General features: G+C 35.5%; 1 protein-coding gene across 1 annotated transcript in view; it reads left to right on the top strand.

Moving 5' to 3' along the window:
• The window catches only part of DMD (dystrophin), a 2,224,438-nt gene that overhangs the window by 673,264 nt on the left and 1,531,889 nt on the right, over positions 1–19,285 (top strand).

Consider the following 19,285-nt stretch of genomic DNA (forward strand, 5'->3'; position numbering starts at 1 on the left):
TTGTTTTCTTGAGAATTGACATCTGATAAGTAGCACGTAGGAAATGCCTTTTGAAGACATGAAGTTTGTAGTATTGCATCCAGGAATAAAATTTAAGACAGCATAATAAACCAGCCTATATGATGTTCAATCACAGTTCAATGTTGCTTTTAATCCAATTTGATATTAAAAAAATATAATTTGAAGCAATATGAATATAAATTGTAATAATTTCCCACACAATCATTAGATAATAAAAACTCCATTTGTTTTCCATTAAACATACTTCAGCAATTAATTAATTGATCTAATAGTAATTTTACTACTATATTGTCATTCCTCCAATTTTATGTGATCTGCCCATGGCTTCTTTGCAATACGTTGGTATTTATGTAATAAATACATGAGATGTTAGTCAATTTGATACTTTTTAACCCAACGTTAATATTATTCCCATATGTACCCATTACTTCTGTAGATTATTGCTGCCGTAGAATGGTCAGTTGCCATGTTAAGAAAGATTGCCATTATTTGATAAAGAAAGTTATTTTGACATGCATCCTTTTTAAGGGATATGTTTATGGCGCTGTAACAGTTAACCACAGGTCATGTTCTAGTTCATTTGCATTGCATGCAGTGGTTCTCAAACTTGAGTCTGCATAGTAGCCACCTGAGGAGCTAATTAAAATGCATATTCCTAAACATTTTGCTCAGAAAATCTCATCCATAAGCTATGATAAGGACCTAAAACTCTACGTCTTTACATGAAATTAAGTCCAACATGCATTACAGCATGTATCTTTTCACTTGCTCATAGAGATACATGAAGATAAAATGGACACATAGACATGAAAGCATTTGAGGGGAAAATGGTTGAGCTTGATATGTAAGTCATGTAGTTAGTCTGAAGGGCTTTTTGTGGTTCACTATCTGCTTTTTTTTTTTTTTTTTTGAGATGGAGTCTCACTGTGTCGCCCAGGTTGGAGTGCAGTGACACAATCTCGGCTCACTTCAAGCTCCGCCTCCCATGTTCACACCATCCTCCTGCCTCAGCCTCCCAAGTAGCTGGGACTATAGGCGCCCACCACCATGCCTGGCTAATTTTTTTGTATTTTAGTAGAGACAAGGTTTCACCATGTTGTCCAGGATGATCTCGATCTCCTGACCTGATCTCCTGACCTTGTGATCCTCTCACTTCGGCCTCCCAAAGTGCTGAGATAACAGGCGTGAGCCACCACGCCTGGCCCACTATCTGCTTTTAATTTTATTTTCAAACAGTTACACGCTCCTATTGTGAGCTAGAAACAAATAAAAGTGCTTAATATCATGTAAGTTGTTTTACAGAACACTAAGCTTGAGTCTTTCTTAAACTCATATTTCGGTTTTCTCTCATTGCCTTTCCAAAAATTATGCTGTCATAGGATTGATCCAAATCTTTACTGGTTGTTTTTGAGCTCACAGGAAGATAGAAATGGAGCTACCCAGGAAAAGAGAAATTAAAAGCAGGTAAAGAGAGACAACAGAGAAATAGTGTCATATGAGAGCAACTGATTTTCTTTTATCTGTGTCAAATTGACCTTGATCAAAATTACATAAGAATTCCAAGAATATGGGCTGTAAGGTTGTGACTTTGAAGAACAAAGCTCACTTGTGTGTGCATTTTCTATAATGATTGTGGGAGAAAAATCAGTTTCATTAATGACTATTCACATGATACATTCAATTGTTTCAAAAATTATTTTAAATAGTATAAAGAATGAGCAGAGTTCTTAGAATGGTTAAAACCTATTGTGAGGCAGGGTATGGAAATTGTGATGGAGATGACAAGGCATCCAATTGTACTCATATAAAGAACACTGCTTGTGCGTATGATTGCTATTCAGGTCAAAGCTTGGAGGCATTTTTGACCCTATGAAGCAGTCGCATAGCAAGAGATCAAAACGTGAAAAAAATAATCAGCTGGGAGGGCTGCTCTCTTGCATTTCAAACACAGATTTGACTTGAATAATACCTGGACACAGGTATGAGGGTATTTAAATTGATTAGAAGGTAGCCTAAGAAGGTAGAAAATACTTTGTTTCTAAATGTTGGAGAGAGAATGACTCTTGCTATATGGAGGCTTACAATGAGAAAACAGGGCAAATATACCCTGGATTGACTTCTTTAAAAACTCAAATGATCCTGTTTCCCAGTAATTTTTCATAAATACACCTGTTGCAATTTGCACAATTTGTTCTAGTTGCCTTAACCCTGATCGATATATATTTTATCTTGATCACAATTATGAAATATGATAGTGACGAATTCCATCAACATTTGCTTGTCTGAAAAGGATTTTATTTCTCCTTCACTTATGAAGCTTACTATGTCTGGATATGAAATTCTGCCTTGGAAATTCTTTTCTTTCACAGTGTTGAATATTAGCCCCCAATCTCTACTGGCTTGTAGGGTTTCTGCTGAGAGATCTGCTGTTAATCTGATAGGCTTCCCTTTGTAGGTGACCTGGCCTTTCTCTCTGGCTGCTCTTAACATGTTTTCTTTCATGTCATCCTTGGAGAATTTTATGATTATGTATCTTGGGATTGTTCTTCTCAGTGAGTATCTTGCATTTCTTAAATTTGAATATCAGGCTGGTTTTCTAGGTTGGGGAAGTTCTTCTGGATGATATCCTGAAGTATGATTCCCAACTTGGTTCTGTTCTCCCCATCTCTTTCGGGTACCCCAAACAGTCTTTGCTTCAGAATTTACGTAATCCCACATTTCTCAGAGGTTTTGTGCATTCATTTTTACTATTTTTTTTTTTCTCTAATCTTGTCTGCCTGTCTTTTTTCAGCAAGATAGTCTTCAGGCTCTGAGATTCTTTCCTCTGCTTGGTCCATTCAGGTATTGACACTGTGATTGCATTGTGGAGTTCTCGTATTGCGTTTCTCATCTCCATCAGGTCATTTATGTTCCTCTGTAAACTGGTTATTCTGGTTATCAGCTCCTGTTATGTTTTATCATCGTTGTTAACTTCTTTGAATTGAGTTAGAACATTTTCCTCTAGCTCAGGGAAGTTCATTATTACCCACCTTTGAAGCCTACTTCTCTCAATTCATCCATCTCAGCCTCAGCCCATCATCTCATTCCAGTCAGAAAGGTGATTATTAAAAAGTCAAGAAACAACAGATGCTGACAGGGTTGCAGAGAAATGGGAATGCTTTTACACTGTTGGTGGGAACGTAAATTAGTTTAACCATTGTGGAAGACAGTGTGGCGATTCCTCAAAGAACTAGAACCAGAAATACCCAGCAAGGCCTTGACTGGGTATATACCCAAAGGAATATAAATCATCCCATTATAAAGATACATGCATTTGTATGTTCATTGCAGCACTATTCACAATAGCAAAGACATAGAATCAACCAAAATGCCCATCAATGATAGACTGGGTAAAGAAAATGTGGTATATATACACCATGGAATAGTATGCAGCCATAAAAAGGAATGAGATTATGTCCTTTGCAGGGACATGGATGGAGCTGGAAACTTATTCTCAGCAAACTCATGCAGAAACAGAAAACCAAACACTGCGTGTTCTCACTCATAAGTGGGAGCTGAACAATGGAAACACATGGGCACGGGGAAGAGAACAACACACAGTGGGCCCTGTTGGTGGGAGAGGAGGAGAGCATCAGGAAAAATAGCTAATGGATGCTGTGCTCAATATCTATATGATGAGTCGGTAGGTACAGCATACCACTGTGGCATACATTTACCCACGTAACAAACCTGCACATCCAGTACATGTACCCTGGAACTTAATAAATGTGATAGTAAGAAATGTATTTTAATTAATATTTTAAAATAGAATGTATGTGATTTGAAGTATTACTTTCCTCATTTGACCGAAATCACATGTGCTGTTGAAAGGGTATATTATTCATATGCTTTACAATTTGATATGGTAATTGTAAGTACCATGTTATACCATGAATTATAATTACCATATTTAATATATAATTTACATTAAGTATTATACACCATACACTGGCTGCTTTGGCGTAAGCATATATTTTTTTTTTCAGGTGAGTCTAAAGGTTTTGTAGTTTTGTGAATTTTTAGTAGAGTAAATTGTCTTAGAGATAAGGAAAGTTGTATGACTTATTAAGGTTCAAATATCTCATTCTCATTTTGTGAATATTTTTCTATATTGCTAACAACCATTTTTACAGCGTTCTCAACTGTGAGCACCTCTTTAATATAAAATATATATGCTCAGAATTTGCCTCTTCTTGTACATGGCAGTTCATGTTCATGCTAGATATGTTTGTGCCTACATTCCAGGATGCCCCAAAAGAGAAAACGATTATTATATAATTACGTGTATTTTCTATATCATTTATATCCTGATGAGAAATGTATTATATGTGCTGCCGAAGCAAGCACCTGATGAGAGATTTAAAACTCCTATTAAATAGTAATATAAAACATAACTGTAAATGATAAGCCAATGCTTTTCATTATATCCAAAATGCAAATAGAAATATGCAAATATACCAGATGAAAATTTCTTTACATACTCTTCTTTTCTGAGTTCATTCTCATTCTTTAAAGATCCTGTATTTTAACCCTTCATAAAATATTCTATCTTCACATTCTGACTGTACCCATTCTCACAGCATAATTTTGTAGACCTCTTTGTACAAGAGGGATATAGTTGCAAATGGTTTGCCTCTCTTCTTTTTTGGCCAGTAATTTTAATTAAAAATAGTCTAAGGCTTTTTAGTTAAAAGCCCTTTTCATTGCTTCCTGAAAGCTCTTCAAGACTAGTAAGCCTGATGCCAATAAAAAGGAAAGAAAATGATTTTTTTAAAACTAGAATTAAAATAAAATTACCTCACTTATTTTGTGTTTCCTTCTTATTTAAGTTCATAGAATTAACTTCCTTAAATTTCAGGACATGTTTTGGATAATTTCTCAGGTTAAAGGTTTTATTAGAAAAATTGGAAGTTGGCTGAGGGTGGTGGCTCACATTTGTAATCCCAGCACTTTGGAAGGCTGAGGCGGGCAGATTACCTGAGGTCAGGGGTTTGAAACCAGCGTGGTCAGCATGGTGAAACCCCCTCTCTACTAAAAATACAAAAAAAAAGAAATCAGCCAGGCGTGGTGGCAGACACTTGTAATCCCAGCTACTTGGGAGGCCGAGGCAGGAGAATTGCTGAACCCAGGCGGAGGTTGCAGTGAGCCAAGATCATACCACTGTACTCCAGCCTGAACGACAGACCGAGACTTCGTCTCAGGAAAAAAAAAAAAAAAAGAAAATTTGAAGTTACATCTCAAATAACTTTGGAAATTAACTATCATTTTGCTACCTCCAACTAAAATAGATATTTGAGAATGGGCCTTGTACATCAGTGCAATAGGTTTTACCTTGTAAATGCATTGTCTGTAACAATATAAAATGTTGTAAGCACTAAAAGTTTAATACATTGGGTCTGAGTTAACTCGCGGAATCTCTCATTCTTTATTTATAAATTTAAAAGAAAGGTAACCTGCATAGTATTCCATGGTGTATATGTGCCACATTTTCTTAATCCAGTCTGTCACAGATGGACATTTTGGAATACTATGCAGCCATCAAAAAGGATGAGTTTGCATCCTTTGTAGGGACATGGATGCAGCTGGAAACCATCATTCTTAGCAAACTATCACAAGAAGAGAAAACCAAACACCACATGTTCTCACTCATAGGTGGGAACTAAACAATGAGATCACTTGGACTCGGGAAGGGGAACATCACACACTGGGGCCTATCATGGGGAGGGGGGAGGAGGGAGGGATTGCATTGGGGAGTTATACATGATATAAACGTTATGCACATGTACCCTAGAACTTAAAGTATAATAAAAAATAAAAAAGAAAAAAAAAAAAAAAAAAAAAAAAGGTAACCTAGGCAGATTTCTGTAGTGGCCATCGAGTTCTAAATGTCTTTGATATGTTTCTCTTTGCTTTTATGTAAAACTCTGGAGTACTTAGTGAAGAAGATTCCTACTTTGTCCAGTGGAAAGGCAGCTAGAAAATAATGATAATGGCCGGGCGTGGTGGCTCAAGCCTGTAATCCCAGCTCTTTGGGAGGCTGAGGTGGGTGGATCACGAGGTCATGAGATCAAGACCATCTTGGCTAACACAGTGAACCCCCATCTCTACTAAAAATACAAAAAATTAGCTAGGCGTAGTGGCACGCACCTGTAGTCCCAGCTACTCGGGAGGCTGAGGCAGGACAATTGCTTGAACCGGGGAGGCAGAGGTAGTGAGCCAAGATCATGCCACTGCACTCCAGCAGTGTGCTCTGGGTGACAGAGTGAGACTCCATCTGAGAAAATATTGATAATAAAATCCTACCCCTTTTCAAAGGAGACTTATTCAATTATTACACTGTATTCATTGAGTATGTCATTAAAATACCATAAAGACAAAATGCTCAACATCTATATTGACACCTATTATCTCCTGACAAAAAATGAAATAACACAAAGAAAAAAAGAAACCTATACTTGATAATATCCATCCCTAATTATAGAATGTGTTTCATTACTTCAGTGTTGTATGTAGAGGAAAGCCAGATGGATCAGAAAAAAAGAAATTTCATTGCAGGTGCAATTAATTCACACAGTTGCTCAAATTCTGTATTTAATATGAATCTAGAAGACAACATACATCTCTTCCTTCTGATACAATCTGTACTAAAGACAATGTAAAATGAGGAACAAAATATATTCAATTGGACAATTTTACAGAATAAACCTTCTTAATTATCATATAATATTTATTTCAAAGAAGCGAATGACTTGTGATGCCTTCTAAGTATTTGACAGTAATTTTCCTCATGATTCCAATGTCAGTACTTATTCAAGAAGTTTTATTCCCTTATTATCAGTATCAAGACAATAATTAATAGTAAAATTACCAGGCTATTCTCATGAACTTTGGCACTCATTGTATGCTACATTCAGTTATGGGAAGTCCTCCATACTTCATAAGATAAAGCATTTTACATCCTTGTGATTGGTAACTCGGCTTTCTTTGTGACCACCTGATCTTTTGCCCAAGGATTCTCCCAAAGTTCAACATATAAATATTTTCTTTTGCTTAGAGATACAAATCTTTACCAGATTTTGTGCCTTATGCTACCATGCCTGTGGAGTTGGTTTTTGAGCATGGTTGTCAATTATTATCTAAAGCTGTTGCTGTGATTATGCAGTATGTTTTGAACTATAGAAGTACAATTCCTCCATCTCCATTAAAACTCATTGATCACTGCAAAGAGTTACATATATGTACAAACAACGTAATGAAAAACCTCGATCTACAGTTGTCAACCTGATTGTGTGTGTATAGTGTAATTTGACTAATTTTGCACAGATTTCAATATAGCATGTCAAGAGCCAAACATATTTAACATTGAGTAACTCTTCCTATATAATAGTTATGACATGTCACTGTTTACAATTTCAGTATTCTGAATTTATATGTGTATGTGTATGCATACAAACACACACCACTTAAAAGGAAACCGCCATTTAAAAAAGTGTACAAGTGTAGGAGCAAGTGAGCCTAGCTGATAAGAATTGGATGAATGAACAATCAGACTTGGATTTATATCTATGCTTTGCTACTGAAAAGTTTTATCTGCCTAAACAAGGTCACTTTCATCTATAAAATAGGAATAATATTAGCACTTACTCTTAGGGTCATTGTGAGGTAATAATAGCTACTGTTTATGAAGGCTTTACAACATAACAAGGGAGTATTCTAGATCTTTTGAATAAGATAATCCAAAAGACTTACTGTAATGCCTGGATCATGCAAAATGCTTCATAATTGGTACCTGTTATTGCAAGTATTAGTATTTTCAAAAAAAAATGTTATGCTAAATTAGGTAACTAATACTTTACAGCTTGAATCTTTCTAGTATCTAAATATTCAAATACTAGAATATCTCAAAAGGCAAGAAGTCAAAATCTCTTACCCCAGCATAACAAAGAACTTACGAAGGCAATAATATGTAAATAATTAAATGGACAGTTAAAAGTTACAATTAAGAATATCAGTATAAAATAAAAGGAAAATTTATTAGCCTGTTCTTGCACTGCTATAAAGACATACCTGAAACTGGGTAATTTATGAAGAAAAGAGGTTTAATTGACTCGTTCTTGTTTATGGCAGTATAGTATTTCATGGTGTCTATGTACCACATTTTCTTTATCCAGTCTATCATTGATGAGCATTTAGGCTGATTCCATGTCTTTGCTATTGTGTTAGTGTTGCAGTGAACATACACATGCATGTATCTTTATAATGAAATGATTTATATTCTTTGGGTATATACCCAGTAATGGGATTGCTGGGTTAAATGGTCTTTCTGCCTCTAGGTCTTTGAAAAATGTCCACATTGTCTTCCGCAAGGGTTGAGCTAATTTACACCACCAACAACAGTATAAAAGCTTTCCATTTTCTCTACAACCTCACCAGCATCTATTGTTTTTTGACTTCTTAATAATAGCCATTCTGACTGTTGTGAGATGGTATCTCATTGTGGTTTTGATTTGCATTTCTCTAATGATCAGTGATGTTGAGTTTTCTTTCATATGTTTTTTGGTCACATGTATGTCTCCTTTTGAGAAATGTTTGTTCATGTCCTTGCCTGCTTTTTAATGAGATTTTTTTTTCTTTTTTTTTTTTTTTTTTAATTTTTTTTTATTATACTTTAAGTTCTAGGGTACATGTGCATGACGTTTATATCATGTATAACTCCCCAATGCAATCCCTCCCTCCTCCCCCCTCCCCATGATAGGCCCCAGTGTGTGATGTTCCCCTTCCCGAGTCCAAGTGATCTCATTGTTCAGTTCCCACCTATGAGTGAGAACATGCGGTGTTTGGTTTTCTCTTCTTGTGATAGTTTGCTAAGAATGATGGTTTCCAGCTGCATCCATGTCCCTACAAAGGACGCAAACTCATCCTTTTTGATGGCTGCATAGTATTCCATGGTGTATATGTGCCACATTTTCTTAATCCAGTCTGTCACAGATGGACATTTGGGTTGATTCCAAGTCTTTGCTATTGTGAATAGTGCCGCAATAAACAAACGTGTGCATGTGTCTTTGTAGTAGAGTAATTTATAATCCTTTGGGTATATACCCAGTAGTGGGATGGCTGGGTCATATGGTACATCTAGTTCTAGATCCTTGAGGAATCGCCATACTGTTTTCCATAATGGTTGAACTAGTTTACAATCCCACCAACAGTGTAAAAGTGTTCCTATTTCTCCACATCCTCTCCAACACCTGTTGTTTCCTGACTTCTTAATGATTGCCATTCTAACTGGTGTGAGATGGTACCTCATTGTGGTTTTGACTTGCATTTCTCTGATGGCCAGTGATGATGAGCATTTTTTCATGTGTCTGTTGGCTGTATGGATGTCTTCTTTTGAGAAATGTCTGTTCATATCCTTTCCCCACTTTTTGATGGGGTTGTTTGCTTTTTTCTTGTATATTTGTTTGAGTTCTTGGTAGATTCTGGATATTAGCCCTTTGTCAGATGAGTAGGTTGCAAAAATTTTTCCCATTCTGTAGGTTGCCTGTTCACTCTGATGGTAGTTTCTTTTGCTGTGCAAAAGCTCTTTAGTTTAATTAGATCCCATGTGTCAATTTTGGCTTTTGCTGCCGTTGCTTTTGGTGTTTATTTTTCTTGTAAATTTGTTTAAGTTCCTTGTAGACTCTGGACCATGGTCAGATGGATAGATGGCAGAAATTTTCTCCCATTCTGTAAGTTGTCTGTTTACTCTGATGGTAGTTTCTTTTGCTGTGCAGAAGTTACTTAGTTTAATTAGATCCCATTTGGTCAATTTTTGCTTTTGTTGCAGTTGTTTTTGGCATTTTCCTCATGAAATCTTTGCCCATGCCTATGTCCTGAATTTTATTGCCTAGGTTTCTTTCTAGGGTTTTTATCATTTTAGGTTTTGCATTTAAGTCTTTAATCTATCTTGAGTTAGTTTTTGTATAGGTTGTAAGGAAGAGGTCCAGTTTCAGTTTTCTGCATAGGGCTATCCAGCTCTCCCAATACTATGTATTAAACAGGGATTCCTTTCCCCATTGCTTGTTTTCTCAGGTTTGTCGAAGATCAGATGGTTGTAGGTGTGTAGTGTTATTTCTGACTTCTCTATTCTGTTCCATTGGTCTATATATCTGTTCTTGTACCAGTACCCTGCTCTTCTGGTTACTGTAGCTTTGTAGTATAGTTTGAAGTCTTAGCATTTGGGCTGAGACGATAGGTTTTCTGGATATATAATCATGTCATCTGCATACAAAGATAATTTGAGTTCCTCTCTTCCTATGTGAATACCCTTTATTTCTTTCTCTTCCCTGATTGCCCTGACCAGAACTTCCAATATTATGTTGAATAGGAATGGTGAGAGATGGCATCCTTGTCTTGTGCCAGTTTTCAGGGGGAATGCTTCTAGCTTTTACCCATTCAGTAGGATATTGGTTGTGGGTTTATAATTTATGGCTCTTAGTATTTTGAGGTATGTTCCTTCAATACCTAGTTTATTGAGAATTTTTAACATTAAGGGATATTGAATTTTATTAAATACCTTTTTCGTGCCTATTGAGATAGTCATGTGGTTTTTGTCTTTAGTTCCGTTTGTGATGAATCACATCTATTGATTTGCATGTGTTAAACCAACCTTGCATGCTAGGGATGAAACCAACTTAATTGTGGTAGATAAGCTTTTTGATATGCTGCTGGATTTGGTTTGCCAGTGTTGTATTGAGAATTTTTGCGTGAGTGTTCATCAAGGATACTAGCCCGAAATTTCCTTTTCTTTCTTTCTTTTCTTTTTTATCTCTGCCAGGTTTTGGGATCAGGATAATGCTGACCTCATCATATAAGTTAGGGAAAAGTCCCTTCTTTTCAATTTTTTGGAATAGTTTCAGTAGAAATGGTACCAGCTCTTTGTACCACTGGTAGAATTCAGCTATGATTCTGTCTGGACCTGGGCTTTTGTTGGTTGGTAGGATATTTATTACTGCCTCAATTTCAGAGATGATTATTGATCTGTTCAGTGATTCAGTTTCTTTATGGTTCAGTCTTGGGAGGGTATATGTGTTCAATAATGTATCCATTTCCTCTAGGTTTTCTAGTTTATGTGCATAGAGGTGTTTATAGTATTCCCTGATGGTTCTTTGTATTTCTCTAGAATCATTGGTGATATTCCTCTTCTAATTTTTGATTGTGTTTATTTGATTCTTCTCTTTTCATCTTCATTAGTCTAGCTAGAAGTCTATCTTTTTATTTTATTTTATTTTATTTTATTTTTTTTCAAAAAACCAGCTCCTGGATTCATTTATTTTTTTGAAGGATTTTTCATGTCTTTATCTCCTTCAGTTCAGCTCTGATCTTGGTTATTTCTTACTTGTTTGCTCTTGGTTCTCTAGTTCTTTAGTTGAGATGTTAGGCTGTTCACTCGATATCTTTGTAGTTTTTTGATGTGAGCATTTAGTGCTATAAATTTCCCTCTTAACACGGCTTTAGGTGCGTCCCAGAGATTCTGATACGTTGTCTCTTTGTTCTCATTAGTTTCAAAGAACCACAGAGATGGCAGCTGGTCTTCCCCTCAGAAGCTCTTTCCCAGGGAGAGATCAGAGCTCTATCCATAGAACTCTAGGTGGAATTGCTGAAGTCCCCCACAGGGAGGTCCCACCCAGTGAGGAGGATGGATCAGGGTCCCGCTTAAAGAAGCAGACTGGCCACGATCTGGCAAGGGGTGCCACACACTTTTAAACAAATCTCATGAGAACTCTATCACAAGAACAGCAAGGGGGAAGTCCACACCCATGATTCAGTCACCTCCCATTAGGCCCTTCCTCCAACACTGAAAGTAGAATTCATCATGAGATTTGGGTGGGGACAGAGAGCCAAACCATATCAGAAAATAACAGCATCAACAAAATAAATTTAAAATTTAAAAATAGCTGAACAGTTGGTAATTGCAACTACAGTCATGTGCTGCATAACATTTCAGTCAACACTGAACCACATATATGACAGTGGTCCCATAAGATTATAATACTGTATTATTTTTTACTTTTATTTTTGCTTCAGGGGTACATGTGGAGATTTGTCATATAGATAAATTGCATGTCACAGGGGTTTGGTGTCCAGATTATTTCGTCACCCAGGTAATAAGCATAGTACCCAATAAGTAGTTTTTTTAATCCTCGCCCTCCTCCTACCCTCCAGCCTCACATAGATTACAGTGTCTGTTGTCCCCTTCTTTGAGTCCGTGTGTTCTCAATGTTTGTCTCCCACTTAGAAGTGAGAAAATGTATTTGGTTTTCTGTTATTGTGTTAGTTTGCTTATGGTAATGGCCTCCAGCTCCATCCATGTTGCTGAAAAGAACATGATCTCATTTTTTATGGCTGCGTAGAATTCCACAGTGTATATGTACCACATTTTCCTTATCCAGTCTACCACTGATGGGCATTTAGGCTGATTCCATGTGTTTGCTATTGTGAATAATGCTGCAATAAAACATACATGTGCATGTATCTTTAGGGTTAAGGGATTTATATTCTTTTTGGTATACTCAATAATGGTGATTGCTGGGTCGAATGGTAATTCCGGTTTATGTTCTTTGAGAAATCACCAAACTGCTTCCCACAATGGCTGAACTAATTTACATTCACATCAGCAGTGCAATAAACATTCCCTTTTCTCCACAACCTTGCCAGCATCTGTTATTTTTTGACTTTTTAATAGTAGTCATTCTGTCAAATGGTATCTTACTGTGGTTTTGATCTGCATTTCTCTAATGATTAGTGAAGTTCAGCATTTTTTTCATATGATTGTTGTCTGCATGTATGTCTTTCTGAAAAGGGTTCATGTCGTTTGCCCACTTTTTAATGATGTTGTTTGGTTTTTGCTTGTAAATTTGTTTAAATTCCTTGTAGATTCCGGATATTAGACCCTTGTCACATGCAAAGTTTGCAAAATTTTTCTCCCATTCTGCAGGTTGTCTATTTATTCTGTTGATAGCTTCTTTTGCTGTGTAGAAGATCTTTAGTTTAATTAGGTCCCATTTGTCAAGTTTTGTTTTTGTTTCAATTGCTTTTGGTGTCTTTGTTAAGAAATCTTTGCAGTTTCCATGTCCAAAACGGCATTACCTAGGTTATCTTCTTGGGTTTTTATTGTTTTGGTTTTAGATTAAGTATTTAATTCACCTAGGGTTAATTTTTGTATATGGTGTGAGGAAGGGGTCCAATGAATAGGCAATCCTTTCCCCATTTCTTGTTTTTGTTGATTTCATTGAAGAACAGATAGTTGTACATGTGCAGCCTTATTTCTAGTCTCTCTATTCTTTTCCATTGGTTTATGTGTCTGTTTTTTGTACCAGTACCATGCTGTTTTGGTTACTATATCCTTGTATAGTTTGAAGTCAGGCAGTGGGATGGTTCTGGGATTTTTTTTTTTTTTTTTTTCTTAGGATTACCTTGGCTATTCTGGCTCTTTTAGTAGCTCCATATGAATTCTTAAATAGTCTTTTTCTAATTCAGTGAAGAATGTTATTGGTAGTTTGTTGGGAATAGCACTGAATTTAAAAATGCTTTAGGCATTATGGCCATTCTGTCAATATTGATTTTTCCTATCCATGAGCATAGAATATTTTTCCAGTTTTTGTGTGTTATCTCTGATTTACTTGAGCAATACTTTATAATTCTCATTTTAGCAATGTTTCACCTCCTTGGTTAGCTGTATTCCTACGTATCTTATTTCTTTTTGGCAGTTGTGAATGGGACCATGTTCTTCATTTGGCCTTAGCTTAAATGTTGTTGGTGTGTAGGAATACTAGTGATATTTGTACACTGATTTTGGATCCTGAAACTTTGCTGAGGTTGTGTTTCAGATCAGTGAGCTTTTGGGCAGAGACTGTGGCCAAAGTATAGAATCATATCATCTGCAAACAGGGATAATTTGACTTCTTCTCTTCCTATTTGGATGGCTTTTATTTATTTCTCTTGCCTGATTGCTCTGGCTAGGATTTCTAGTATTAGGTTTAATGAGATTTGTAAGAGAGGGCACACTTGTCTTATGCCGGTTTACAAGTAGAATACTTCTGACTTTTGCCTATTTAGTATAATTTTGGCTGTGGACTTTTTAAAGATGGTTCTAATTATTTTGAAATACGTTCTTTCAGTGCATAGTTTGTCAAGGATTTTTAACGTGAAAGGATGTTGAATTTTATAGCATGCATTTTCTGTATCTGCTGAAATGATCATGTAGTTTTTGTTTTTTTATTTATGTGGTGAATCACATTTATTGACTTGTGTATGTTGAATCAACCTCGCAACCCTGGGATAGAAGCTCCTTGATCATGGTGGATTAGCTTTTTGGTATGTTGCTGCATTTGGTTTGCTAGTATTTTGTTGACTATTTTTGCATCTATGTTCATTAGGGGCATTGGCCTGAAGTTTTCCTTTTTTGTTGTGTGTCTGCCAGGTTTTGGTATCAGGACGATGCTTGCCTCATAGAACAAGTTAGGAAGGAGCCACTCCTCAGTGTTTTGGAATGGTTTCAGTAGGAATGATACCAGCTTTTCCTTCTGTATCTGTTAGTATTCAGGTGTGAATCTGTCTGATCCTGGGCTTTTTCTGGTTGGTGGGCTTTTTGTTCCTAATTTAATTTCGGAACTCATTATTGGTCTGTTCAATGATTCAATTTCTTCCTGGTTCAGACTTGGAAGGTTGTATGTTTCTAGCAATTTATCCATTTCTTCCAGGTTTTCTAGCTTTTGTGCATAGAGGTGTTCATTATGAATAGTCTCTGACGGTTTTCTCTATTTCTTTGGGGTCAGTGGTAACATCCCCCTTATTTTTTTATTGTGTTTGAGTCTTCTCTCTTTTTTTCTTTATTAGTCTAGGTAGTGGTCTATCTTTATTATGAATTCTTTCAAAGAACCAGCTCCTAGATTCATTGACCTTTTCTATGGTTTTTTTGCATCTCATTTTCCTTCAGTTCAGCTCCGATTTTGGTTATTTCCTGTCTTCTAGCTTTGGGGTTAGTTTGCTCTTGTTTCTCTAGTTCCTTGTGATGTTCATTTTGTAATTAGAGATCCTTCTAACTTTTTCATATGGGTGTTTTGTGCCATAAACTTGCCTCTTAACACTGCTTTGGATGTGTCCCAGAGATTCTGGTATGTTACATCTTTTAAATTTTTCATTCATTTCAAATAATTTCCTGATTTCTGCCTTAGTTTTATTATTTAACCAGAGGTCATTCAGGAGCAGTTTGTTTGATTTCCATTTTAACGTATGGTTTTGAGAAATTTTCTTAACATTGATTTCTATTTTTATTGCACTGTGGTCCAAGAGTGTTGTTGGTATAATTTTGTGGGTTTTTGAAAAATTTTCTGAAGAGTTTTATGTCCAACTCTGTATATCATATTTTTATTGTACCTTTAGAGATGTTTGGATACACAAATACTTACCATTGTGCCTACACTATTCAGTGTAGTCACATGCTGTATAGGTTTGCAGCTAGGAGTAATAAGCTGTACCACATAGGTTGGCTGTATGGTAGTCTATACCATCTAGGTTTGTGTAAGTACACTCCATGGTGTTTGTACAAGGACAAAATTGTCTAAGGATGAATGTCTCAGAATGTGTCCCAGTCGTTAAGTTATACATGACTTGTAGTAATTCCTAACAAACTGGGGACAGTGGTAGAAAAAAAGTATTGTATTTCATTGTATGTCCTTTTATATTCTTTAAATTTGCTTAGTTGTGCTTACATTTCTTGTTTTAAATGTGCATTTTTTAAACAAGTGGAAGAGAACATGGAAAGAAATAATTGCATTGCTTGAGCATAGTTTGTTTTTTCCAGGCCTACCAAAATAACACAATCTTACTGCAAGAAGAGACACACCCTGGAGTAATATCAGGAGGCTGGCGCATGCTCTTCCGATTTTTCTCAGAATGAGAAAATGTAAATTTTAACGTTTCAATTTTTTTAACATATGTAATCTTATGAGTGACAAGGTTGACTATAGAAAAACTCTTCATATTTCCCTGAGAGTTTAGAAAGGATAGTGGTTACTACTGATATTTACCATTATAGAGCACTTATTTTTCTCAGATATTACATCATTTAATTCTCGAAACCAGGACTGGCTACATAATTTGTGGGCCTAGTGCAAACTGAAAACAAGGGCTTCTTGTTCAAAACCTAAGAATTTCAAGACAGTGGAAGCAGAGCTTGAAAACAAGCATGGAAGTCTTCTGAGCAGGGGCCCTGGGCAACTGGTAATAATAAATTACCAGCCCATGAAGCTGTCCTTGCTTGTAACATACCTGTGAAGAAATGTGTTATCCCTACTTTAAATATGAAGAAAATAATGCACAGATTTGAGAAAAGAACCAACCAGCCCCAAATGTCACAGTATATAAACTATGGATCTGGTGTTGAATAACTGTGGAGCTTGGCTCCAAGGCCTCTGCTTATAATCACTCTTAGAGGAATCAGCTCCCAAATGTAAAGACAAGTAATTCTAAACTATTTCCCATTTTTACTAGGCAAATTAACTTACAGATCAAATGAATAGTACTTTAAAAGGAAATATATTTTATTTTCATGATATCATTTGAGAGTCTTAAATAGACTCATAATCAAAATGGAGAAGGCGACTGGGTGATAGTATAGTTAGCTAAATACAAAAATTGTTGAATATAGGTCAAAATGTAGTCTACTCTAGTTTTGACTCTGCCATATTAAACATTTTAGTGTGGGCACTAAATTATTTTTACCATGCTTACAGTTTTCCTCTTTCTAGTGCATTGAGTGACAGGAGTATAGTTCCATAGATCTTGATATATAAATAGAACTGATAGATTTAAAACAACAGTTTGGCACAACTTTAAAAATTTTTCTTTGCTTACAAAAGCAACATTTTGTGGATAATATAGTAGAAATTTGGGAACTAAAGGAATACAGAAATATACACTGTACAACAGAAATTTACTTTATCAAAAAAACAATGTTTATGTCTAGCATTGTTTATTCAATACTAGAAAGCAAACATTTTCCAATGACATTGAAATATTTGAAATATAATACTCCATCCACATTCATATACCATAATTTACTTAAACTATCATCTGTGACGTTAGGCTGTTTCCAAAATTGACTGTTATAAAGACCCTATAAACAAGGATAAATGTTATATCTAGCCTTCAGCATCAAATTAAATTTAAATGTTAAAATGCTAGCTGAGAGAAATCTGTTTTCATAACATTTAAAGAGAAAATTACTTGATTACTGTATGTTTGGTGTATGTAATTATTTTGTATACTAGTATTTTTCATATGGCATTTATCTTCATAATTATTTGTGTGACTATCATCTTCCTTATTTTACCATAAGGTTCCTAAACACAGCGTTTCTATTTTACTCATTTCTGAATGTCCTATAGTGAATATATATTCAACAAACATTAGACTTTTATTGAAACCTTGTGGTTCAGCTGCTGAATAACTTACACAGTTTTAGAATTCTTTGATTGACTATGGTGTCCAAAGCCAAGAAGGATTAGTTTTGGATGACGAATCAAATTAGATCTACTTCTAGCAAATAACTGGCATTATAGAGTTTGAAAATGATATTTATCAGGGTCATGATTATTAGATTTCAAATCTTTAAGACTATCAGGTAGAAATGATACTCAACTTACTCTGCTTTCCTTCAGAGTTCAAAGCAAGTTTTAACATGAGGAAGTCTTAATAAGGCAGGATTCCTCTGGTTGCTAAGAAGATCTTTCCCAATGGGGAAAGTTTGCTTCCATGCCAAGAAAGGAGTTCTTTGTTTCAGGGAGTAGTGAGTTCTGTAATAATCAGGAGGTTATGTTAAATGGCCTTCATAGTCCCTCTCCTGTCTACATTTCCTAATGATTCTAACACATAATTAAATGTTTACAGTCAATAACTAAAAGCCATAAGGAAATTTAGTACATGACTTTTTATTCTGATTATATGAAGTAGGTTTTGAGAGCGATTATTAATTTGTTATGTGTGATGAGTTCTACCCTGTATTTACAGGAGGAAGGCACAATTTTCTTATTTCTCCATCCCGAAGGAAATGAAGTAGTATTTTTCAATTACAGTGTAGTAGTGATTATTATATAGAACAATTTACAGTCTCATGTATTACTCTTTTATTAAAATGATTCATTTTTTTTCTTATCAGGCTTAGTATATTTTTAAATGCAGCTTCACAGTATATCATGTTGTCATTTCCCTTTACCCTCCATGGGTACATGTATCCAATTTTATAAGTAGATATCAATAAGAAAATATTAATATTACAGAAATTAAGACCCAAATATTTAGTAGCACATATGCTCTATAACATTAGATATAACTGCATACATTAGCTTGGTATTTTCAGAATGTCTGCATTCTGGTCTGTATGTTTAAAATTAGGTCTTTTCTTAATCTGCAAAATACTGTCTTCTAGCCACCACTGTATGCAAAGAAAGTTTGCTCCTAGTTAAAAAATATTCAAATAAAAAATAAATTATATTGGGATCCTACTAAAAACCATATTTTCTTTGCAAAGAAAGTTTGCTCATGGTTAAAAAATACTCAAAAAATAAATGCTCTTGGAATCCTGCCAAAAACTACAATTTCTTTCTGACGAGAAATCTTATTTCATCACGTAGTGGTCATTTTGTGTTGGGTGGAGTGTTTGAGTTTATATTTTAAGCCTTTTTTTTAGAGCTATGTTGCTTTCTGCTTTCATCTTGACATAACTTGTCAATAGACTACAATTAAAGTTGTTTGAGGTTCAGTGATTGATTCTAAATAGTGAATCTATGGAGATCCTAGAGAAGATAAAACCTGTGCTTGGCAAATGTAGCAACTATAACTCTTAGTATCCTTTTAACCTACCAAAATGGAAATCCTTTAGGCCCTCACACATGTAAAGATGTGTCTTCAACAAAAGGTAGCGTTTTTAAGCTATATATGTCAAAGCAATTTTTACTTACAACATCATGGAAAAGATTTTATTCCTTCACTGTTAATTGCCAATTTGGAAGCTGAAATAAGAAGATCCTGAGGCTTTTCCCATTTCCTCACATGAAAGGAATCAGTCCTCCTGTGTGAGGCAGGGAGCTTACTACAAACCCTTCCTTTACCTCTTGGCAAATACAGGAAAATTGCTAAAATGAATCTTGACCCAGCTAGATCCCTGCTCCTATGATTGTAACTAAAG

The sequence above is a fragment of the Trachypithecus francoisi genome, unplaced genomic scaffold, assembly GCF_009764315.1.
Source record: "Trachypithecus francoisi isolate TF-2019V2 unplaced genomic scaffold, Tfra_2.0 Lachesis_group6, whole genome shotgun sequence".
Classification (NCBI taxonomy): domain Eukaryota; kingdom Metazoa; phylum Chordata; class Mammalia; order Primates; family Cercopithecidae; genus Trachypithecus; species Trachypithecus francoisi.